At 37.5% G+C, this 26,616-nt stretch overlaps 1 protein-coding gene across 2 annotated transcripts in view; it reads left to right on the top strand.

The window, feature by feature from the left end:
• LOC117216362 (extracellular serine/threonine protein CG31145) overlaps positions 1-26,616 on the top strand; it is a 93,575-nt gene that overhangs the window by 2,749 nt on the left and 64,210 nt on the right. The window lies entirely within an intron of this gene.

Below are 26,616 nucleotides of genomic sequence, written 5' to 3'. Positions count from 1 at the left end.
ATTATCGAAGGGAACGTCGAACATAAAAAGTAGATCGACGTATTCTTAATGAACGTAATTCCAAACAATCGCATGGAAAGCAGATCATCAAAAGAAAAAGAGGGTATCAAACATAATATGACGAAGCGTTATCGAACGTTGAATTGCAGATACATTTTTAGTTGACAGGCGTTTTCCCAGACGACTTTGAGAGTTTTGTTATTTCCACCAGCGATGAAATCCTTATCGACGTTGATAATAACAGAGGTGAGACGACTGGTGAAAATTTTCCATCCTGTAAAAGTGTATACGACGTCCGTAAGATAAAGCGGAATTTCCAACGCGACACCTAATTAACCGAAATACCGTCGAAAGTAGCAAGTTTAAATCTCGCACCTGCTCGGTCCTCGTTGAAATCTCCTAAACCGATTTTCCACGGAACTTCAAACAGAAACTCGATGGTCTTCTTTTTCTCTTTTTTTCTCTCTTTCATTCTTTTTCTACTTTTTTTAGTTTCCTCGTTGGAAAAGTTTCCTCCCTATCGAATAGAAAGCACCGGGGAGAAAAGCAATTAGTGGAATCGCTTAAAATAACCAAAATCGTCGTTCCAACATCGAACCAGGTTTCCAATGGAAAGATGGCCGAAAATAGGGATGAGGAAAATAGGGGAAGAAAACGAAAATTGACTTTCCAGTGTCTGTGTCGTATCTTCATATTTTCTCATAGATATTATATCAAAATAGAACGTTTTATTCTTCATTTTATTCCGCGTCATGTTCGATGTTTATTTGCAATTCTAAGCAATGTATAACGCATTTCAATGGTGAAAGAATAAATAGACATTATTCCATCTTTTTCCCATGAACCCTCGAAACGTAGAAATTGTTCATACGAGAGATTTTTTTGAACAGATTGTTTGTTAGTTTGCATCGTGTGAGTCTGATTTGCGGATGTGTTCGTCGGTAGGTTGGTAGTGTTGGCTTCGATCTGTATGTCGGTGAAATCAAGAACGTTATTACTGTCGTAATAGACTGATAAGAGGCGCGACTGGTGATATCTGGATCATGTTGTTCCCTCCTCGACCTCCAGTCTCGTTCTCGTTATCCGGCGAAATAATACGTAGAACCGAATTGATGAACGAGGATTGAGGTTACGCAACTTCGGACCTATGTTTTAACTGAGGAAAGTAGATTAACATTGGAATTGTTTCTGAAAATTCGTACTTTTGTAAAGAGGATTGAAAAGGTAGAGACAGAGCAGAGAGATTTGTTTTACCTATTGCATCTCATAGTAAATGGTACACGTAATTTGATTATTTTATGTGTTTGGGATTATTTTCTCGCGTTTAAATTTCTCAAAAATCTGTAAAAATAGCAGTCCACTAACTGAACTTTATCGTTCACGATTTAAAGGAATCGAATTTTTCTTCTTGTCGCTTTAATTAATTTTGATTACATCGACGATTAAATTAGTTGCTCTTTTATTTTTCAAATCTTTCCTGCTTAATATCACAAAATGGAAAATACTCCCTCGTTTATTAGTTGTAGACTTGTTGCTAATTTTTATCATAAACTTTAACAAAATAGAATTCTAACGAAACCTTCGAGACGTTGCAACTTATTACATAAAGCGCACAGTATAATTTAATTTGTTTCACATTCGCACGATCGATAAATGTTAATTTCATTTTTTTAATTACGATATCCATTTATCTTAAATAAAAAATACATAATACAACGGGGGGGGGCGGAAATAAAATTTCTTCTATTTATACACTTCGTAAATTAATTACTTTAATCGTGCAAGTCTCATTGTCGACCTTGAGACTCTCACGTTGCACGAAACGAAGCACAAATCGATGTTTCTCATATTTTACGGCTTCGATCGAAGCGAAATATCGTAGTCGACCTTGGTGAATGAAGATTGCTTAATCTAAGCCTAAATCGTTCCTGTTGACTTCTTCGAACGCTAATCCATTCTGCTTAAGCGATTTTATTGTCTGACAAGCAAATATCAGTCACGTTGGTATATCGCGTTAGAATGCACTTGGTACATGCTTGTGCATTGTGCTTCTACACATATACAGAACGTGCTCTCTCGTGCAAGCAGGTTGTCCAACGGCAAACGTAATTATACCGGTGATAGAAGGAATCCGCGTGATTCACGATTCTGTGTACGGACGGGTGTGTTCTATTAAATATTTTCATCGCTCAAATCCATTCGACAAGGATCGACGTACACGTGCATATACACGCGGTGGCACTTGACTTGCAAATTCGCTTTTCTATATTTTTTTTTTTCTTATCGAAACGACAGTTTCGTAATTCATTTGAACTCTTTGATGCATAAAATTTCCCAGAACGGTACAAAGTAGAACACAGTTTATTAGTAGATGAATAGTACGTCTGTTCGATCGTATCGGTGTTTTATTACTTAACTACTCGTTAGGTATATGATCGTACGTTCGAACGTATTATCGTCGATATGCAAAATTTGCACACCGTTGTATGTATCGTAGCATTTATATGCTAATATTAATCAAGTTAATTAAGTTAAATTTCATATCGTAAGAGCACTTTCACATGATTAAAACATTGCTATCGTAAAAATGAAACGTAGAACGTAATAAATAGATTGAAAAATAGGAACGTGTGCAAATATCGTATTTTTCGTAGGCAATGTGTATCACTAAACGGCGATATTATACATTTAACGGTTAGGATATCCAAAATGTTAATTTTTCCTGAAAATTACAATTGCTTATGCATTATGCTATTTAATATTTTTACCACTCATTGTACGCTGTATAAACATAATAAAATCCCAGTTCGATACCCTCTCTTACCGGGTCGACAATTTGCTAATTAATTTTAAATATCGATTTCCTGCAGTGTTAATTAAATCCAAATTAATTTACACGGTTATGTTTTAGTCTGTTAGTGACTGGCCAATCCTATCGATTGAAACACGAGCGTTTACCCGCACGTGGATTTTCTCTTCTTTCTTTCTACCCCCTCGATGTTTCTTTTCTCATCGAGACCTAACTCGTCCCAGCGAGAAGGGCGACTAATTGCCACGAACAATGCACGCGTAGCCAATCGACGTTTCTTTCCCGTTAATTTAGCAAGTATCGATTATTCCCTTTCTTTTTTTTTTTTTTTTGTTCACTTCTCTCTCTGACTTTGGAACTATTTCAGAGCTTTTTTATCGACAGTCATGGATTCAACGAGTTCAATGCACAGCTCGGAAACTCTAAACTTCGAAAGCATAGTTTCTATTATTAACGATTGGCGAAAAGAAATTTTCTTCTTGGATTGAAAATCAGAATTCGATCCTCGAAATTCGACTGCAAATATTCTTAATTACGTAGTAAATTCGTTCGCGTTTCCTAAAAAGAACACACGAGGCATTTACTATTCTCACATAAAATCTATCTAATCGAGGAATATCTTATTTATCCCATTTCTTTGTAGCTGCAGGCGTACGTATCTTTACATTTTCTTTTCTTCTTAGCAATTCCTATAACAATCTACCAAATGTATATCAATGAAATATAACTTCTATTAATACGATCTATCTATAATTATTATTAACGAAAAACCAATGAATACCGATGTAATACTATTTTTGAAAAAGATTCCCACAACAAAGAACCGCTCCAGTGAAATCTCTTTAATAGCGATCGTACGAAATTTTCTCCTTTTTTTCTCATTTCGAGGCAAAAAGAAAGAAAACTCGTATCAAGTATTCACAGATCCGGAGTAATAAAAAAAGAAAGAAAGAAAAAAAGCTGAGAACAAAGCAGGAATAGGGTGCGTCGCCACGGAGTCAGACTGCATTTTTCATTGCATTTGCTGGTCTAGGATCGATCTGAGGAAAAACTTGTACGGGGAGTACGTAGTCTCCGCCGCGTATTATCACAGTTCTGGACGAGGAAAACAAGGAACAGAGAACGTTTCCCCGGTTGCACGCTGTAAGCTTCCTTGCCTCGATAGACAGCTCTAGTGACCCTAGGGTGTCTAGGGAATAAAGCATTGTTTCGCGGGCGCAGAAGCGTCGACAATGTCTGCTGTTCGGAGGTTACTTCGCTTCTGAATAGGTTACGTGTGTGCATTACTGTGCATATACACGAACCGGATCGTTTACACGGGAACCAACGGCGATACACTAAGCGACAGATACACTTCGTGCTGCTTGAATACTTATTCAAGACCCCGGGTTGAACGTTCGACGTGCAATCGTTCTCTCGAAGCTTCGTCCTGGCGTCGAATGTGTGCCTCGAATAAGAGAGTTGTGGTCTTCCTACGGTGCTTACCTCGAAGACGAAGCTGCTTCTCAAGTTTCCCTCTTTCGTGACAGGTGTTTCGCTTAGGCGCGTACCTAGAATACCCGATGATTTTCCAACATCATCTGCTCTTAGTGTAATTCCAAATACACAGAGATACAGGGCTTGGTTAATATTCCAAGGTTTCGACGAGTGTTTGCTAATTTCTGGGCCAGAGGGTTACGTCGAGTTACGTCTGACAGAGTGAAATCACGCATCACAGGATTGTTCTCTTTTCGCACACGCTCTTCCACCATGATTTCTACGAGATAATTCGTGGTAATTTTAGGGCCAGAGAATACCGAATAATATTCTAACCTGCTCCCCTCTTAATGTGGTGTCAGAGGAGATACGGGTGGTTGGTTAATATTCCAACAGTTTCCACGAATGTTTGCTAATCTTAGGGCTAATTTTAGTTGAGTTACGCGGCGAGGGAGAACTCGTGTAGTAGGGTTGTTCTTTCTTATTTTTCTTTTGCATACGCTGTTCGAAAATGATCTCGACGACTATGCGGCAATTTTAGGGGTAGAGAATTCCGGATGAGATCCTAACATCTTCTCCCCTTGATGTAGTTTCACAGGAGGTACAGGGGGTTTGTTAATATTTGAAGGTTTCGACCAGTTTGCGCTAATTTCGGGGGCAGAGGGTTACATTGAGATACGTCGTGAGGGTGAAAATCGTGTAACAGGATTGCTCTATTTTTGCATATGCTGTTCGAGGATGATTCCGACGAGTACGTAGCAGTTTCAGGGGCAGAGGGTGAATCGCGTTGCGAGGGTGAAATCGTGTAATAGAAGTGATCTTTTTCTGCACACGTCGTATATGTTCGAGGACGAACTGGCTTTATCGCGAATGGAGTACGTGGAATTTTTTATCAAACGAACGAATAATTGTTGAAATTCTCTAATCGAATGTTCTTTAATCTTTTTAATCGATTCTTACTAAAACGCTGCAGTTACGATTGTGCTGCGTGATGAATGCGGCGAAATGCTTTTTATCGAGAGAACATTCTTTCTCAACTCTCCGTTTGGTTGATTCAAAGGTTCACCTAAAAATCTATGAATTATTTTGCGATTTATTATAGATTTTATATATTATTTTATACATCACCTGTATCACAGGTTTCACTCGTTAACCGGTTTTAAAAATCAGTGTTCCGTAGATTCCATCGAGTGTAATGGAAGAATCTACTAACGCGTTAAAATTACCAGCGAATCACCATAACTGAACGAAAGAAAAAAAGGAGAAAAAAGGAATAAGATTCATGGATGCATTACCAACTACGTTCAGAAACGGAATACTCTATAATTCCCCTTATGAATCATTATCGCCTAAACCAAGGAACTCCGCAAGTGAATTATCACCCTGCGAGTGAAACAAAGAAATAAAAAGATCCATTAGCAATAAATCACTCCCTATCCCTCCCAAAATCGAATATTCTCGCATTTTACCCCTCCAGTTGTTGATTCTACAGTTTCGATAATCCAGCTTTAACTATATGTTCAGAAAATCAACGTAAATTCTGCCTGAAAATCCGCGAATAATTAAGAGCCAACTCGTAGACTTTGCTGAATATTTTTTAATCCCCTTAACAAAAATTATTCCCAAGCGTTTGTCAAATTCATTGCCTCCGTCGAGAAACCCATTGAAATTATCAGCGGCTGATAAAAGAGAGAGAGAGAGAGAGAGAGAGAGAGAGAGAGCGGACTGACGGTGCGCACGGAGGTTACTTCCTGTCACCTGAATTCAGGCCTGGCGGACTCGACCGAGTTACGGACGATGAATTATTTCCGAGCAAACATCCGGCTCACCTTGGCTCGGCCACCTTTGTCATCTTCGGCCTGTAGACTCGCAGAGACCCTTTGTTGCGTCGTACGCTCCTGAAGTCACCGATGTTTGGACCCGGCTCGAAAGTTCCTGTCGATGAATCGATACGACACACGCGTTAACTCGGCCCCAATAATGCGCTATTATGCATGTTTGCCCGCGCGTGTACACACAGACGATCGGGCGAATGTATGCGCGCGCTGCACGCTATTATACACATGTAAATGCACCGGTAATAATGTGTACATTCGCGATGCCGTAGTTTGGTAGGCGTTCGCGTGTACGAATGCTTGCTCGTGTGGCGAACGCAATGGATATACAGGGTGTTCGTTGTAACGGTGGCCGATATTTTTCTGGGTTTTCCGCTAATTGGACGATAAAGCGATTGGAACGGAAGTCGAGGTTCGTGCAGACGCACATGCAACGATTTTAGCGGAGTGACGAGCCATCTGGTAACTTACTGTGCGCGGAGTGGCGCGGACGTTAGAACTTGCTGCACCACTCAGTATCAGTTAATCAAATCTGTAACTAAACTGTACTAGTTGATTTTACGGTAACTGTAGGTACATTTCCTGCGTGCTGAACTATTTCGTAGTAAGTGGCTACTCGTTGCTCGGCTAGATCAATGGGTTCGTCTAAACGAGCTTCCAGTCTGTGCTCGGTTAACGTCTTGAAAGGTCAGCCTGAAATATAATTACTTTTCCAGTTAACGTATGAAACAGAACCATTGGAACTTTCGAAATTAACGCGTAAAACAAACTGATACTACGTAGTATCTGATTGTATTTTCTACGTGAATGCACGCAGTGATCGTATTTGTCGCAGAGTCGACCTCTTGCTCGAACGATGTTCGCATGGTTATAATAAATGTGCTGTTTTGACCTGTCAATTTAGTACAAGCGACAAATCCGTCTATTATCAGTCGGATGGAGAATGTTTTTATAAAGTACAACGTGGTTTCTAGAGAGCCTTAACGCGATTATAGCAATCTTTTTGCCGACTAAAATCGTCTAACAGACAAGTGTAAAGAGATAGGTTCATTTGCATAAAATTCAAGGTTACCTTGAAAAGTCATGAGAAAAGAAAGAGTCGACAAAAAATTTGCTATAATCACGTTGAAGCTCTCTGGAAAGCGTGCTATCCTCATACGAACATTTTCCATCGGACTGCTAATAACAGAGTCATCTCTACCGATCACGATTCGTGGTTCACCCTGTACATTGCTATTGTCCGACCAGCGTAGAACGAATGCACGCGACTCACATACGCTTTAGGCTCATTTCTTTGAAAAGTTATCGCAGAAAATTACATAGGACTTTGAAGTTTCTGATAAACGAGAAATCTTCTGGCATTTTCATTATCGCGATTTGTTTCCACCTGGGAACTGACAATTAGTCGCTTTCTCACGTTCGAAACAGTTTTTCCTAAGATTAGTAGAAATGCCTGAATAATTATGGCGAGCAGCATATATACCGCGGTGTATCATAAATTTGAACGAAAGGGGAATTGCCGCGATCGATGAAGCTAATCGACCACCTCGTCGCAAGATCGTGAACAATTTCTCTTTGGTATGGAGCGTTTGCTATTCCCGTGGTGATTCCCTACGCATTGGTGCACGACAGGTGTTTATGTGGCTCCAGCTGAGGTACGCGAATAGCGTGCAATTACCGTGTGATATCTTCGTTACAGACAGTTCCGACCTCTTGTGAATAGAATCTTTAACGGTAGAACAGCGTGAAATTAACAGAAGCTTATACGACCAACCATACAACGCGATTGAAGTACACATAAAGCTTCTATTTAAATTAACAGTGAATTATACAACCAAGAAAAATACGTAATCTAAAAAGCAAGCCTTCCTTCGTATCTTTTACCAAAGGTCGTTCGAATTTTTAAAAATGCATCGTCGTAAGGGTGTATCAAATTTTAATAAAAAATTATGAATTAGCTATTTTTTCTTTTTTCTAACTATATTCTTAGTTTCTAAGAAACTTTAAATCACATCGTATTTATATTAACTCGAAATTATACTCTCCGCGTAGTTTTATCGAACGGATCTATCAAATTTAACGTCAGCTTATGATTTTGGAAAAAAAACGTTAAAAGATTACATCATTGAGAAATTATGTAATCATCGAAACAGAGATCAAATCGATACCAATGAATTTCCGGATGAACTAGAAATACCGGTTGTTCGAACGAACTGGATCTCGAATCGGTCGAGGAAAATGGTGTCTAGTGAACAAAACCTCGTACGTTATTTACACCCAGTGACAGCAACACGCGGAAATGTAGAGCTTTCGAAAGTAACTTTCTGTCCTATATCGTTCGTTTCCCAGAAGAATCGCGGACAGTAAAGACGCAGATAGATGTGAAAGTAAGAAAGCGAGAGGAAATGGAGTAAAGAAATTTTGTGATAGACGCTGGAAATGTATCATAGGCGTTCAAATCGATGAAAATATTGAACATAGTGTGGAGAAACCTGCTTAGTCGCGTAAATAATACAAATGATATATGGAACACGATGAAACTCTATGCATCTTTGTAATAACTGTACTCTTTATATTTCCTTAACGCGTCGAGAACTTTTTGCGAATATTCGTTTAAAATGTCTTCCTAGATAGAAGAAATTCATATATATTTGAAGCTCTTGGTATATTTTAAAGGAGACTTCATTAACTATCGTAATTTTATTCGCAGATTATAGGATTATCAAATCCATCAAAATATCAAGTTTCAGATGTTTCGGTTTTCTAATTTATAAAATATTCAAGTGTGTTATTTTAGGTTCCCTTTAGAATCTTTTGCTAAGAATCTACACGATATTTTTCATTGGAATTTGACACATTTATTCCTCCATGTCAGTAACATTGACAAACTCTTTTTGAGGTGAAATCATCAAAATCGACATGGTTCTTAACCAGTTAGCTGTTTTTGACGAGTATACTCGTCATACGTAAAAAGTAGTTACAATTTGCAGTAAATTGCAGTTATAAGATTAGAAAATAAAACAGTCATTTTATTACAACTTGATTCTATATTACAGCAACCACACGTACTGTATGGTGACGAGTATACTCGTCATCGCTTGCTTATTGCGACACATTTTAGGTACAGACTTTTCAGAGAGGTAGCAACAGCTAGCTGGTTAAAAGTCTCATGGCTACTACGATTCTGGTCATTCTACTTCGTCGAATTAAAAAGAAGGAAAATATTTAATTAAAAAGGTAGTCCACCGAATTCCAGTCTTCGTATCTCTTTACACCGAGTCCCACGACAGTGTCGATGAAATTCCAAAATGTTCCGTATAACGTGCATATGTCCAAGCGTTCGTGTACTTTCGCGAGCCATGTGTATCTATCTTAAATCCAACAATCTTGTCGATACCAGAGACAACAGAGTGGAAAATTGTTCGCGAAAAATCAATCTGCCGAAAAACGAACGAGTTGGAGCGGTGGTTGGCCTAATATCTCAGTCAGTTACAGAGTACACCGACGAAAACCAGCTGGTTGGGAAAGCCGGGTCTCCCGCGAGTCCCCAAACGACAAGTGTTCCAATCTCTCGAACGTTTGTTTCGATTCTCGACGGGGCAAACCACTAGAAATCAGGATTCCGTGAGTCGCAGAGAGCTATGTTCGATTAATTTTCGTCAACTCGGCCTTTCGACCTCGAGTCGCCAGGATTGCCTTTTAAATCGTCGGATCTGGCCAACGTGAAAAATATCCTGCAATGTTGGCTGCCGTGGAGAATGTACAGGTTGCATGCGTGATGCAAAGAAAAACGAGCAAAAGGAGAAAAACACGAGGCCACGAGTCTGGATGCTCACGGATGCTCTCTGCAACCTTTACGATATATTTTCCCCCCTCTTTCTTCCACGTCTTTTTACGAGAAGTATCCAAATGCTCGTTTCCTTTTTAATAGGATGCGATTTAATTGCAGAATATTCTGATAAAATCGACGTGTTATTATTGCATTTTCATAACTGAAGTAAGTCTATGCAGTACAATTGGAGACATTTTTTTAGCAGAGAGAAAGGACTTGTGTGACTTAAGACTATTTTCCAAATTTGATTTCTTTCGATTATCGTACGATCTCAAATGTAAGATCTCAGAAAGCTTTCTATTTTTTCGAACTAGTATCGTGAAAATTCCTGAGCAACGAAATAGTATTTGTAGAGAAGCCTGTATGTATGTCTCATCCCTTAGTTGTTGAGAAAACTGAATTTGCAAGCATTGTAAGTACCAATCCTGTTTGTCTCTAAATAACTTGTATGAAATGAATATATTTGTTCAAAATATCCTTTTCATTTTCTTTTATTTTCTTTTTATTTTATGAACATATGTATATAGTGGGAGTGATGGATAAACGTAATATATACTATAGAATAGATATTACCAACATGGTAAAAAAATGTAAGTACAGAAGTTATTAAAATTCGTGGCGTATCAATTTCAAATTTTCTTCCGTCAGCCATTGTATTTCAAAGAAATGGAACGTATAGCGCTTGAAATTAAAATTTCAAAATTTTAGTCCCTGTCTCAATTACCTTGCGGTTTCATCCTTTCAGATTTCGCTACAATTACCGGGCACGAATGTGTTAGATCGTAATTCCAAACAGAGTACAAGATAATTTTCTCCTGAAGATTCGAAACTTTGCCAAAACTCTTACTCCGTCACGTTGTTAATATTCAGATAAATCTACATGAGAAAGTAGAACACCAAAAGGTAGAGGGGCAAGCGATTCTCTTAGTAGAAAACAGCATCAAATCTCGTTGAATTTGGAAAGGTAGAAGGGTTTCAAGCCGTAGATGGAGGCTTTGTTGTTTGAAGGCGTTTTCGCTCGTTGTCGTTAGGTCGCTTCCTTTCTCGTCGAATAATTGCCATTGCTAACGAACAGAACGCCGCTTTGTCACGGTAAAATCGCGACACTCGAAACTAGAACGGATCCATTTCGACGGTACGCGTCTTCCACTTCCGGACGGATGTTACTTGTTCCGTGATTTTCACGCGGTGGTTGTCACCACTCTGTTTCACCGATAACTTTCCAGGAATAAAGGGATCCGAAGTGACTATCGATTGCTTTGACACGATATTGAACCTTTGACGTTCGGTATTTCGTATACAACGTTGTATTCTAACGAGTTATTAAGAAACTGATAGAAGATATATAAATAATAGATAGAATGTGGACAGGTTTACGTAAATTACATTTTTATGAGCGCTATTGCAGAGATGAACCCTACGTGGAGATTTGTTTCGCGTACAGACTGTCTCGGAAATCATGGTACGAGCGGCCGCATAGCGATTCTATATGTAAAAATAAGTCGAAAAAGAAGAATAACATTTTTTCGTTTAAGGTATCGTTTTCGAGAAAAATAAGTTTGAAGATCCGTCGGGTGCGCGCGTTCTGATTGTGAGTTTCGAGATAGCCGACTTCTTTTTTGTGTGTGTTGATATGATTTTGTGTGTGTGTGTGAACGTGTCTGTATTTGGAATGGTTTCACGAAGAAGGATATTATTCTATTTTTCTTTAGAACTTTAGTACTTTAGTTATATTGTTTAGAAACCTCGGATGCCTCGAAACTTACATTTAGTGCACGGACACCCGACTGATTTCCAAATTTAGTTTTCTCAGAAACCAAGCATTAATCGAAAAAATGTTATTCTTCTTTTTCAATTTATTTTTGCATATAGAATCACCATCCAACCGTTTGTACCATGCTTTCGAAGACACCCTGTAGGTATCTGTAAGTGGGTCGCTTCTTAACCATGAACTTTTATATTTATGGCAAAGTTAATAAAATCAAATCAATTTCAGTCAGGTCAATTCTAGTACTTGCAAATATATGACACAACTTTTCCCAACTGTTCAATAAAGATTTGCTTTTGAAAGAGTCAAGCAAGGTTTTCTGCTTCGACGTTAAACCTCGAAAATCTCTTTTCAGGGTTTTCATATTGTTCAGCGTTGGGCGTCTTGGGTCTCTTTTAATCTTCGGCTTTTGAGTAGCTCAATTAGTGTCGCGCGGTAAATTTGAAGGAAAAAGAGGAATTTCTTAAGGAAGGAGGGGATCGAATTCCTTTCGGATAAGAAATTCAAGAAATTGGCTGAAATTCAGAGAAATTCTCTCGCTAATCGATAAACGAGACTTCTCGTTAATTTTTTGCGATCAAGTTGAGATTACATTTGGCTTAAACGTAGGATCGAGTTAAGTATCAAATAAAAACGCGATTATAATTTATGTTCGACTTTACAGTGCATTATTAATGCTATTCATTCGAAAGTTTCAACTATTACATAGTATGCAACTATACGGTTAACTGGTGCAGAAGCGTCGAATCAAAATGCCCCAGCTCCACTCTATATACGCATATACGAGACCTAAAAGCTTCATCTCTCTGAAATCTCGTAAAGCGTAAATAAAAAACAAAAAGCTCTGCACAATTCGACGCATTCCAACGCACGTGCGTGTCTCTGTCAAAACAAAATTTATCTGGCGCGTCCGAGCCGCAGCACGCTCCACTTGCACTTGCATTTGTACAAAGTAACAGCGAGTCTGTCTCTCAACTGGCTAATCGAGAGTCTGGAAAGCGAAGTTAACAACTGGGGGTCGACGGAAGTTTCGAATCGAACTGGCTGTATCCCGACGCGGTGAACGGGGTGGAATCGTCGACTCGGCTGGAGAATTCGTCGAGACGTCGTAAACAAGAGGCAGCTAGCGTGCAGTGGAAATTATAAATGAGCCGAGGTAAACAAGCGGCGCGAGGCGAGAAAATGGCTTTTCCTCGGGAGAAATGCACCTCTGTTTTCCAGGGCGGAACAGCAACGTCTCTCAGCCTAGCTTTATCCTTGTCTCTCCTTCTCCGGCACGCTACTAAAAACTATATATATATTTCCTCTTTCTTGCACTTTCGGTTTCTCCGTTACATCCGACCTGCGACTCGTTCCGCGGTGGAAAAAGCCACCAGTGCGGTCGAACCGATCCTCCAGGTCCATCGATTATTCGACGAGGCTCGTCCTTCGTGCGGAAAGCTGGATTTCTCTCTGCTTTCCATTCACCGTTACGTTCCTCTTTCTTATTTCTATCCTTCTTCCTCTTCTTCTGATTCCTTACCTCTTTCTTTTTGCTTTTTACTTGGTCGTCGTCTTCTTTCCGGTTTCTTCGTCCGTCTTGCTCTTCTGCTTCTCGTGGCTTCTTCTGGCTCGGGAGAGGAAAAGCTGTTTGAAAGCTTTGCAGATCTCTCTTCTAGAGAGACGCTCTTGAATCGAATCGCTCGAGGGCAAGAGAGATGGAAGGACACATCTCGGTTTGTAGTACCGACTGACGAAGAGAGAATCCTAATTAGGATCGGGTCGAACGGCGACATTTAATTAACGGAAAATCAATTTGCTTCCGGCGAAAAAGTAGCGGCAATCAATTTGCATTGTAATTAATCTGGCAGGATCGATCGGTCTTGACCGCGTTTTCCTTTCTCCCTTTTCCTTTTTTTTCCTTTCTCCCTTTCTCCCTTTTATTCGCGCGATCATTTGCGCAACCGGGACCAGTGTTTTTACAATCGATTCCACTCACGAAAAACTTTTGTTCGGCTATCCCATCTCGACGATCAACGCTCTTTTCACGAGCCATCCAGCGTCTGGTTTCCCACCTTTGGGACCTTGATCCTCTCCCCAGCTCCCTTCCAAATAAAATCGAATTTGTTTCGTGATTAAAGGTGGCGAGTGTTGTTCAAAGAACTGTTATTTCTGTTCTTGCTACGAGGAGATTCTTTTCGCTAGTAAAACTGGAAGTTGTATCTGGGGAAAAAATAGGTTATCACAGTGATGTAAAATACTTCGATTTCTTCATAAGATCGTAAGATCGCTAGATGGAAAAAGGAATAAATTTTCGAGGAAAATATCGAAGACATTCTTAAAATTCCTCCCCGTAATTAAAATATGCATCGAATAGAATTCGAGAATACAACTATTGTGTCATAAAATCAAAAAAAGTAATTACAAACGAAATGTTGACGCAACTGTATTATTATGTATCTTATTTACGACTGCGTCAAGCATCTTTTACGACCATTAGCGATAAACGAAATAATATAAAATAGCGTAAAATGCAACAAGTCAAGTTGCAAACTCAAATAGTACTATCCATACATTTTGAACGTGTATCGTATACGCTACGATACAATAGAATTAACCTAAACTTAAATTAATAGGGCACAGTGTACGTACAGAACTAAGCCAGTAGCTCACAGTATCGCAACTGATGATGCAAATTAACATCTTTGATTCAGCACGTTTCAATCTCGTTTCCAAAGACCAAGTTTAATTTTCTATTGAAAAATGTTACCGCCATTAAGATGATTTATGGACAGAGTGCAGTTACAGTGATCGTACTGGTTTGGCTCGTTCTTAATTACGAGATAAGAATGTGGTTGACGCAGCATTGTTTCTGAACCAATTTTATTCGACCACATCGCGAAGGCTACCGCATTATCGATGGCTAGTCCGCCACGTGGAACAACTATTGACGATACTTGGACTGGAACAAAAGCTCCGAAGAATCCACTTTACCTTCCTCTTAGATGGCCGAGCGTCTGTCAGTTTCCCTTTGTTTTGGCATGAACGAAAGCTGTCGTCTGTGTTGAGAACGCGGTCTTATCGGTGAGGAATAAGTTTGCCCACGTACTGCCGCGCGTTATGAAACGACCCAATAACCGTGACACCATTTTCTTTCCTTCTCCCCTCGGCTCCCTGTGAATTCGATTGTTTTCTGACACGGCGGCATCCATTTTGGCATTCGACAAATTTATGGCACGCAATTCCACGCGAATTCCTCGCTCGAGGGAGAAAGTAAAATTCGCAGATGCTTTGAAATATTTCTACGTCCCTTTCGTTGTCTTTTCTTTTTCTTTTTTTCTAGACGAGTACCCAAATTTGAAATTAACATGGGAGAAAATTGTGCACGCGCGCGCTTGTAGATACGAGACGGAACAACTATGAAATGGCTGCTCGTGGTTCTCGTTGTTTATGTGGGAGGAATAAAGCGTATTTGCACGGGAAATAGGAATGTTATGGCTGGATTGAGAATCGTTTATAGTCGAGCGGGGCTGTTTGGGAATACAGTTTGCTGAATAATTTGTTACCTTTCTCTCGAGCGTCTTTATTCTTCCGTCTGACGTAAGTCCAAGCTTTTTATTTATTCTTTGTTATTTGACAATTTCATGCTTGCGTTGCTTTTCCGTTCTCTGCGGCTGGTTTCTACTATAACTAATTTAAGTAACTAATTTTAGGATACTTCAATCAGTAGTATCGTACGACAACCACATGAGCTCGCGATGGGATATTTTTCGGTGATTATCCTGTCACGATATATTTTAATTTCACCTTAAATTCATTTCAAATTAACTTAAATGTGATAACTATCGATATAGCGATTAATTAACTATCTAAACACTTTGTAATTTCTGTGGAACGTCTTGTAATTTTGTATACGTATTTTCAGATTGGTTTCAAGTTTCACCAATCTTAATTACAGTATATAATACTCGCTTTAGTATAATATATAATCTATAATAATATAGCATAGTCTAATTACGACCTAACGTCAGGATAGTAGTAATGAAATTCGAAAATGTTTAATAGAAGACACATAACATATTCATAAAAGATTTCTACAAATGTTGGAATATTTTAAATATATAATAATTTATTTATATAATATATAATATAATAATATTTGTATAATAATAATATATTTTAATATTATAAATTATTTCCTTCTTTTGAGATCTCTTCTAGTTAGCAGTGTAACGGAAGTTAATAATCCCAGATTTATTCCTCTATGCTCTTCGTTTTAAAAGAGAATCGAAAGCTTTCTGGAAAAAGGATTATAGGCTGGTGGTCTCTTTTTTCTTTCAATTTCCTAAATATATCTTTATTTCCAATAAAATTTCTATACACATGTTTAGATTGGTTTCAAACTTCGCCGATGTAATCCTGATAATCAGGTCTCGTTACAGTACCAACGACATTTCGAAGTGTTTTACATAACACGCATAACATAATAAACGAAGAAAAATAAGTTCATCGAATTTCATAAGTAGAAAGAATATTCTACTTCGATAGAATCTTGGTTTTTTCGTGCAAGTTAAAAACAGTGGCGCAATCGCTTGTTAATGCAATACTTGCAGACAAATATAGTAACCGCGTATCAGAGATAAACTTTTCCGGTTCTCCAGAAAGACCTATCGTCAGCTAAAAGGCAATATCGCGTTTCTGCGGCTACGAGCTCGTTGGATGCTGCGAAAACATTTCGCGTTCAAAACTTGATGCATCAGTTACTCTCTTTCTCTCTTTCTATCTTTTTTTTCTACCTGCCTTTTACCGTCCAACTTCACGCACATACGCTCGCATTCGAATATATTTTTTCGTATATTTTTTCTTTCCTCTCTATCGTTCACAAAGAAATGTTTCGTCCGTTCAACGACGCGTAAATGCCGGTCAAAGGTTCCTTTGTTCCGAAATTCGCATGCATATTATCGTAAAATGAAGTTTCACGGGTGCGAACAGTTGCGCGAATAATTTCCTCGAATGAATAAATTTAAATAAATTCGAAACGCGTTCCATGGATCTTCCTGAATATGAGAACTTGGAAAAGTTCCTTCGTCTTAACGTCTAGGTGCAAGGTAAACCTGCACTTTTTAACATGTATCCAGTTCGAACAATTCGTGACGAAAGTTAAGAAAGATTCAAGTAGAATTAGACCGTTCGTCATCTATAATTTCAGCAGTTCTTTTCGTGAAAAATTTCTCATCTTTCTCCTCTTTTTTTCTTTTTTGCGAATGTATTTCTTCAAATAGATTTTCACTGTTCTCTAGGGTAATTAATATTCAAATAGCTTTTGCATGCTTCTTAGGGTGATTAAAATTCGAATAGTTTTTATATATAATAATACGATGAAAATCATGCTTCTTAGGGTGATTAAAATTCGAATAGTTTTTATATATAATAATACGATGAAAATTTAATTCCTTGTCAATATTGTAGAAGTTAGGACATGAATATAAATATTCTAAAATATATTAAAATATTCGAAAATATTCTAAATATATTCAGCGCATAGAGACAGAAAGTGTACGTTTCAGCTACGATTCTTTCTCAGATATATGAGAGATATATTATTTCATCGATGAATTTCCATGTTTCTCCTTAATTCTCTTTAATGTCCGTTTAACGACAGCAGCTTGTTTACGCGCGTGTATTCGAACGTTTCTTTACTTGATAAATGTTCGTAATGAAGATGGAACCAGCTCTCCCAAGAACCCAATAGTATCGTCGTTTAAAATTGTATTTAATAGTCTCTCGAGAAATTATACGCCGCGATTATTTTTTAAATATATCGACGAAGATAAGACGGATTAAGAATAGGCAAGAACATGCTTAAAATACGAATACTGGAAATTCGAATACGAAATTCGACTGGATAAGCATGAAAATTAAACGCAGTCGGGACAAAAATATCTACGGACTGATTGACGCTTGTAGTCCGATAAAGCTATTTGACTTTTTCTTTAATTCTGCGATCATTAATAACGCAGCGGTTGTCGAGTATATTTTTAGAAAACCCTTTCAAATACGAGTATACAATTTTTCGTAATGATTAGGTCATTGTGGACATTTGTGCGCCCATAGAAAATTCAAAATATAGAGAATAGTGATTTTTTATACAATTACTTTGTCACCGGTTAACATCTCTATATGATAGACGTTAAAATGAGAAATACACGATTCATATTAAATTCGGATAATTTTCATAGCAAGATCGAATAATTTATAGGAAAGCATCCAGTAATTTGTAACATAGAATCGGTAAACGTAATTAAAAATATAATTAGAAATATAATAAACCAACCGATCTAGTCAATTTATATTTTCTAGAGACAGTATTTTAAAGAATATCGAGTGTCTTTAAAAGTTCAAGATTTTTCCACGGTACTCTTTGCGTTACTCTTCAAACCAGTCGAAAGCCAAATTTTTTCCATCTCCGGTTCAACAGTATCTGTTTTCATATCGAGCGGAACGAGGTTGACAACGAACACAAGAAAAATGTGCTAATGGCTGGTCTGTCGAACAATCGATTGCGTAAGACTACAGAGGAGCAAGTCTCGCCGATCAAACAGATATAATAGACCAGACAGGCAGGATGTCGCGTGGCGGATGTTGCCTTCGTTACATAAATTTCCGATTTGTCATCGTTTCTCTGGCCTCACCGGCAGAAACCTGTTCCGCGGTGTTGGAAAAATGCGCGCGCTTCTTAGTTGTTTATTTGGTTAATTTTTAACCACTGCCTGTAAATGGAATCTAGCCAAGATACGACTCCAAGTGCGGTAGTTTTTGCGAATTTCATTGGATGCTTGGTGTTTTCACGTGAGATCCAGTTGCTGGAATATTTCTTCTTCTTATTATTCGTTCAAATAATAGAAGCTCGCGTTCAGATAAGTGGATTCAATCGCCAGGAATTTACTCAACCATGCGCTAACTAGGTAAAATTTCGTCTCGATAAATGGAGGTCCGCCGTGCTTCGACTGTCTAACGTCCAATTTTCGTAGGAAAAAAAGAAGAAAAGACTAAAAAAATATTGCTAGCAAATTTCTATGATTTCTTACTGCGCGGATATCGAAGGACACGTTTTACGTGTGTGTTATGTGCATTATATAAAACATTTGACACTCTCATTATCGATATAATAAAATTGATCCGATTTTTAGCCAATATAAATATGGCAAATATATATTCAGTAAAAAATTAGTATCCCATCATTGAACATATAACAAGCGATAAACCACTATAGCTTCGTTATATATCGCGTTACTGATATTACAAATTATTAACTGTTTAAGTCCTCTGATAATCTCTGCGAAATATATCTATGTATATATTTGCAATACACGACTTGTACCTTTTTATATATTTTCAAATTCGTTTCAGATTTAACCAGTACGATCATGGTAGTTTTATGGGGCCTCGTCACACCGCTAATTAAATTTCAAATGCGTCGTACAAAACAACACACGCACATAAAATATCCATAGAAGGTTTGAACAAACGTTCCGTGTGTTATCATATCTACGAAGAATTCCGATACTTGATACCGTCTTGGCTTTATTTTCTATAAAGCTTAAACATCGTGTACGATAAAGCTTTATCAAACATCCAAATGAATAACATTTCTCGGCAGTGTTCCGTTCACGAAACTCGAGGCCCATTGGGTAGAAGTATTTTAATTACGCGGACAGCTCGCAAGATTACATTTCCATCGGATGCATAGCATTTCACGGTAGGCGCGGATTTGTTTTCCATGATCAAATTAAGCCGCGTCTTCCGGCTGGTCGTCGTAAATATACCGCCCTTCTAATTACACTGTGTTGCCGAGATACGTTTAATGAGAGACGTGCTCCACCGACCATACACACGATGCATCGTTTTGATAAACGTTCGAGTACCGCTTTTTTCTTCCCATTTCCCACGCACCTCTTCGTTAATATCGTTTCTTTACAATGTAACATCGCCAGTTGTTGATTGCGAATTAATCTTGAGTCTGAACATCGCGAATATTATATAGTACGAGATATCTCGCAATAAGCTTGAATCGGATTTTGGGACATTTAAAGTCTGCTAAAAATTTCATTGTATTTTTTACTTTCGAAATTTCATTGTACTTTTTCGCAAAAAACTTTAAACTTTAAAATTTGAATTGTAACTTCGGAAACTTCGAACCTTCTAAAAGCCAGCAAATTGGTTTTACATATATTTGTCCAATTTAGGAGGCTGTGCAATTACGTCGGCTTCAGAAAATCGAAATTCTTTCTTGTGTTTGTTTCAAGCCTGATATGCGTAGAATATCGTGGCGAAAGGGTATTTTATAATTCTAAAAAATAATGCTGAATGCCGGTGTCTTCTATTTTTTTAATCTTTTATTTCCGGGAAAGATCTACTTAAAACTTTGGCGCGTTTTTCTCGAAATTATAGTTTTCGACCTTGCACCCGCTAGATCTCCGAAACTCCTCATCCGATTAACTTGAAACTTTCACGCATTATTCTGCATAGCGTTATCTGCAATGCAACGTGCAATTTTTGTAATGTCTTAATCCGTTGAATTTTTATAAATCTTCAAAGTTGAACTTTTCCACCGAAGAAATAAACTATCGTCCTTAATAAGCTGCCATTTTCTTATTTTTCAAAATTATTGAAAAATCATACGCTGTATCAAAGATAATCTATTTTTGTATAAGTTTGCACACAGACTTTTTACTTTGTACAATCCAGTCACATGTACCGCTGGCTACGAGCAAAAACAAGGTTCCGCTGGATATGGAGTCAGAAAATGTCGTAGCATTTGGTCATTTTGTAATTTTATCTGATAAAAAAAATACGGACACAGAGCTTAGATGTTGTTTAAAGTTCGCCATAAAATTCTTGATCCTTTACAAAATATTTGTAGTCGAAAAAAAATGCTAAATTTACACTATCTTTTTCTTTTTTTAAGACTAGAGTTGCACATCCCCTTAAAATATTTCCGGGGAAACATCAAACGCTAAATTTCAATCAAATTCTTAGGAATTCGAACCTCCTGAAAATCATCAAATTTTTATTGAATCCTTTGTCAATTATATTTCTTCTCCGATCTAAAATATCACCCCAACGACTTTCGCCTATTCGAAACTACGATAAAAACTCGAACGGAATCTCCAACAATGTCATCAAAAAATTATCTACAAATCGTCGATCGTTTTCATTAGATTTTACGCAAATACTTGGAGGAGATTTGATTATTTCAGTTGTGTGACCCAGTTGGTTGCGTAGGGATGGACGGGTAATAAGCTGGCGGTATTTGAACGGAAACAGCATGGTCAGGGACAAGGGGAAGCAGTAAACCGTGAGCGGTCGAACAGATTCGATGGTGTCCTCGTTACAGGCGACGTTAAGTTGCACGTGCTGGGCATATTCGTCGTTGCAATGGCACACACAAGGCGCGCTTTGCGGAACTGCGAACGTGTGTACATGCAGCCAGTGCACACAACCGGTGACATTTGTACTGATTAGTTATTCGTACGCGTCTGCCAACACATCCGCAATTAGACGGGCTTCTGAAATTGCCTGGGTTTTCCATTGCACGATTCTCTGCGTGCTACACGCTTCGAAAGGCATTTTCAATGATATTTGGTCACCAGTGATACATTCATGGGGATTAGCCTGCTATCAGAACAGCCATCATAGCATGTTCATCTTTGTAGAAAGGTTTATTCATCTTGCATAGTGATGAGAAATGCGGTCGATGATTAAATGATTTGTTTCAAGCGAGTATCGCATTGTATACAGCTTACGAAAGTTTGTGAAAGATGAGAGATGTATACTCTTGTATGTTGTCGTGTTAATGATATCAGCTGATTTATTGTCGTTTTATATCGGTTATAATGGACTGCGGGTGTATATGCGTTTATGATCGACGATATTTGAATATTTGAATATTTTTTGGTTTAAATTTCTCAAACATATATTAACATATTTGATTACGTGTATTCTGTGCGTTTTTGAGTCTTCAAACTACGATGCTGTTAACGATATCCAGCGAGCGAAGGATATTTCTGCCGCGATTCTATCTTCTTAATTGTATTCATAATTCATACACGTATAAATTTGCATAAACATCCATATAGTCTAGATATTGAGTATCAATATTTCATGAGCATATACACTACATTAAACTTAAAAATCGGAATAAATGTATTTCGTAATTTTTGAGACGAATCTGACGTAAGTAGACTGCGAACGTTTATGCAAATTTATCGAAGGTTTAAATATGAAAAAATACGTAATAACGCGAAAGTACGTAATAGTACACGATATCTCGAGTAAATCATTCGTGCCACAACATTTAAGGAATGAGACACATTTCTATTTAAATTCCATTTGCAAATTCCAATAATATACTTGACAAGCTTAGAGTTTACGTTCAAAATTGGCAACTACTGTCTTGCGATTTATAGGCACACAGCTGGATATCAGTTCGTACGAACGAATCTAGATTTAAGTAACCATTGAATTTTGTTTTTACGAAGTTTAACTTGTCCCGAAGCTGTCGCCACGTAGTCTAGACTTTGTTTAGCTACGTCTGCAAGACGCATCCTTTTTGAGAAAGTTCGTATTGGTAAAGTTCGTCTTGAGCGATGCTTGACGTTACATCATGCTGTCTAGGGGTTGAAGACTATCTTGGAGTAGAATGTATCTTGTAGATAAAGCTGACGGTATTTTCTGGCAAGATTTACTTTGACGCAGGTTTCAGGCTTATCTTTTTCGTTATAAATTTACCAATCCTATTCGATTGATCAGAATGCATAATTTTATAGTAGTAATAACATAGAAACCGAGTTCTTTCTCATTGAAGTTTCGCAATTTTTAAGTTTTTAATACGCTTGTTTCGTTTATTAGAAATCTACGAACCGCTTCAGTCAGTTAAAATATACGGAGTGTCCCGTGGCTCGTGCACGATCGACCGGGAGGTGATTGTACGTGTAAAAATGGCTTGGGAAGGAAGAATAAAATTTTCTCGTTCGAGGCCTTGTTTTCAAGAAAATCGAGTTTGAACACTTGCCAAGTACACTTAAACTTGGTCAAATACAGGCTAGCTATGCGTTTAGGTATCGGCAGGAGGTTATTATACAAGGAAATAAGTCACAAACACGAAATAAAATTTTTCCTTATAAGCGCTCATTTTCAAGAAAATAAAGTTTGAACACGTTCAGTTCGGAACTACCAGTTCACGGACATGATATACTTTTAAATTTACTTTTCTCGAAAACAAAGCATCTTGTGAAGAGATTTTATTCTACATTTTTTATTTATCTTCACGCGTAGTTTAACCTCTCGTCAATTGTTTGTTTTTGTTAAGTTTATACGAAATTAGCTAACTTTACATATACTCGTCATACTTTGAAAACCGATTTTCTCCGTAACAAAACGTCACGAAAAAATTGTATTCTTTCTTTTCGACTCATTTTTACGCGTAAAATCACCTGGCAGTCGATCGTCCACGAGTCATAATTTAAATATAGTTTAAAAAAACAGAACCTCTGTGGAAGATAGTTCTTCTACCTACCGAATATTGTAAAAGGCGCTGTATTTTGGACATTTCGTATATTTTTCTTCGCAATTTTCCGCTTTCAAATGTCCCGTAGAAATGCATAAAAATCCGCAATATAATAATCCATAAAATAATGGTAGTAACAAGAATTATGAGATTGGGATCTTTGATGATCGAAGCTGCAGAATATTTAGGCTTATAAAAGTAGCGTGGAATGCACGTTTAACAAAATTTTATTATCCTCCAGTGAATATTTATTTCTTGATCGAGGTGATTGATGACCAAGTTAGAGAGGTCGACAATCAATTTTGCGAGCTCGAACGAAATTTGTCGGGGCAATTTGAAAAATGTCGACGCTCGGAAAGCGTACGAACTTCACGCGCGTTGGAATATATATTCTCTGAATATTTATTTGTTCACCGAACTTGGGAAGTCTACCGATTGAAAAATACGAATCCACTTTATCCTGAAAATGACATATACAATTTTATAAACTCGTTTGAAAGCTGTCCTCAGCTCGCTTTTAATTAAACCAATCGCCAAAGACTGTATTAAAAAACAAAGTTCGATAGCGGCCCAGATTTCCTTTCCACTTTTCTTGTTTTCTCTTTACGCAGCTCTGACTCCGGTAGCTTCGGCAAAGTCCTCCTTTTGAAGTACTGAATTCCCTTGAAATTTTGTTTTTGTTCATCGATTTACGGTGGCTCCTATAAAAAGAGCCATCTCCACCATTTTTCCGCCTCACCTTTCCGCGGGAACTTGGCCACGGAAAATGGACGAGCCGATCGTGTAAGAGTAAACACGCGAAAATCTTTTTTCTTTCTCTTTTATTCTTTTCTTTCTTTATCGCGGGTTCTCTGTATAGTAAACGATCTTTATTAACACTAGATCCACCGATGACTAAACTGTAGAATTTGTATTAAAAAAGAAATTGAAACGGAAGTTATACAAAAAAGTATATAGAACTTAGAAGAAATATATATGTAAGTACATAATGAGGAAAAATAAGTTTTAAAACTAGAACTACCACACAGTCAGAACGACTGGTTTTACAATTTTATTTTAAAATTCCTACTTCGTGTTACATTTTTCGTCCGCAATGATATAATGACAATGATGTAATAACTAAAGAAATAAAAATTTTATTTTTTCTTTTTAATTTATTCAAAATCAAAATAATCTTGTATCATGGCTATTTATACCAATACCAGTCAAAATGACTGGTACTTGTCAATGTGTAAAATGGTTTTACATTCTGTTTACCAAACCCGAATTCATCAGTTTCCTCGTTTTGTACAACTTTCTACGCGTTTTCAAAATTTTGTTATTATGACGGTGTCAATTATCAGGAAAATTCCGGATAAATCTTTGAAATTTGTATAAAAAATTACAAATTGATCGTTTTAACCGAAGCTGCTTCGACCTTTGGTAATTCTAGCGTTAACGCTGTATTAATTGTCAAAGTAGCAGATTAAAGTCGGGAAGTCTCGGAATTTCTTTCTAGCTATCCTTTTGATACGTTTCAATCTGATTTTCAAGGGGAAAATGTAAAGTTTGATAACGTCGTGTCATGAAACTAATTATAAAAAGCATCTCCCTACTCGTTGATGTTGATTTATACAAGCACGTGCCTTTCCTTTTCATGATTCGTTTCCTTGTAGAAATTTATTTGACTACCGTAAATGGATAGGAACGATGCTGAGATACGGACGCGTAGATAAGCGATGCTTGATGAGTGACAAGGCACATTCAGAAAATTTCAATGTGCTAATGTTGAAAATACCGGGCGAAATAAGAAGCAAGTAAAAAGATAAGACCTTTAACGTCTGTGAAACTGTATTAACGAAGTCGAGAACGTTAAGTCAAGTTACACGTGTGATGTCTATCTCAACTCTTCAGATTCTTCATTCACGCAGATTCTGTGAGATATGTATCTTCAAGATCTAGTTGTAGCGTGGTTCGTATAAAACTTGATGACATTAAATCTCATACAAATATTTCTTCTATAAAATTTAGTTTCGTTAAATTGTTTAGAAGAATAGAACCCCAAATAGAGAAATATCACATAAAACCAGACAAACCTGCTAACATAGCAAGACCTCATTAGAAATACGATAAGCTACCTGAAAGGAGTCAATATGTGTTCAAGAAAATCTAATTAGCACGAACCAAACGATCGCTAATGAGATAAATGTGGACATAGAGCATAGGAGAAGAGGAAGAAGCGTTGAGAATTTTTCATTATTCTCTTTGCAATCATACAACGAATAATTTCGAACAGTTTCTCCTTATAAGTTTAAATACTACTATCCTGAGCCAAAGCTATTGTACATTAGCTTCAGCTATATATAACGATAAATAGGTTCATTGTCGAAAAAGTAAAGATAGAAATGATAATTAAGAAGTCAAAGAAATTTGAAATATGATTTATTTAAAAATATCAGAAAAATTCAGTTGATAAGATTTGTACAACTTGTGCGTAGATGAGGATAACACGGTATTTTTCGTGGGAATACTATATACAATTAGAAAATTCAAATTTAACGATTCGTAGGAAAAGGAGGAAAAGTTAGGCCAAAGTATAAGCGAGAAACATCGGGTAAACATGAAACATTTTCGTTATCAGCGTTACTCTGCGATATGTAATGAATTGTCCTAAAGGCTTTATTTACGTTGACCTATTTGCTAAAGCGTTTGCAACTACGCGACTGCAAACTAATTTTCAAGTTGGAAATTCCGCGTTCACCCGGTAGTCACCGGCGCGAAATTGAAAATCCATTCGTAATCGAAAGTTATAATTTACCCAGTCGCCTTTTAATTACCCCTTTCTCGAGTTTCACGTTCCCATGCACTTGCTGTTAATCAGCGCGGAAAAAACTAATGGAAATCGTAGTGACAGGGCGCCAGTGATAAAACGCCGCGATTTTTGTCTCGTCACGTTCCCTTTCGCCCCCTTTCCTTGCTATCTCGTTAACCACAAAAATCGTTCTTTAAACTGCCCACTTATTCCATTATTCGAATATCCGTTCTTGGCGAATTATCTTTCAGTAAATACAAATTTCAAAATAAGATTTAAAGATTCCTAGACTCAGTCGTATCATGTAACGTGTCAAATTTTCTTAGTACAAATTTACTCAGAAGTAAGTTCAACGTTGATTTTCATTCGATTAAATTTCATCCAAGCACCGTATTTTTGATTCCAACGCGCTCTTAACGAATAACGTCACGACTACTATTTTCGGATAAATCTTGTTATTCTGGATTATACTAAATCTTTACTTACTCCGTTCTTCGCTGTTATTTGATAGATGATGATTTTGACAGTCGATAGATGAATGGCACGGTCCATTAGCA

Source organism: Bombus bifarius, unplaced genomic scaffold (genome assembly GCF_011952205.1).
Source record: "Bombus bifarius isolate JDL3187 unplaced genomic scaffold, Bbif_JDL3187 scf7180000007966, whole genome shotgun sequence".
In the NCBI taxonomy this organism is placed as follows: domain Eukaryota; kingdom Metazoa; phylum Arthropoda; class Insecta; order Hymenoptera; family Apidae; genus Bombus; species Bombus bifarius.
Note: the sequence above shows the minus strand (reverse complement) of the source record. Positions and strands in the feature narration are given on the sequence as shown.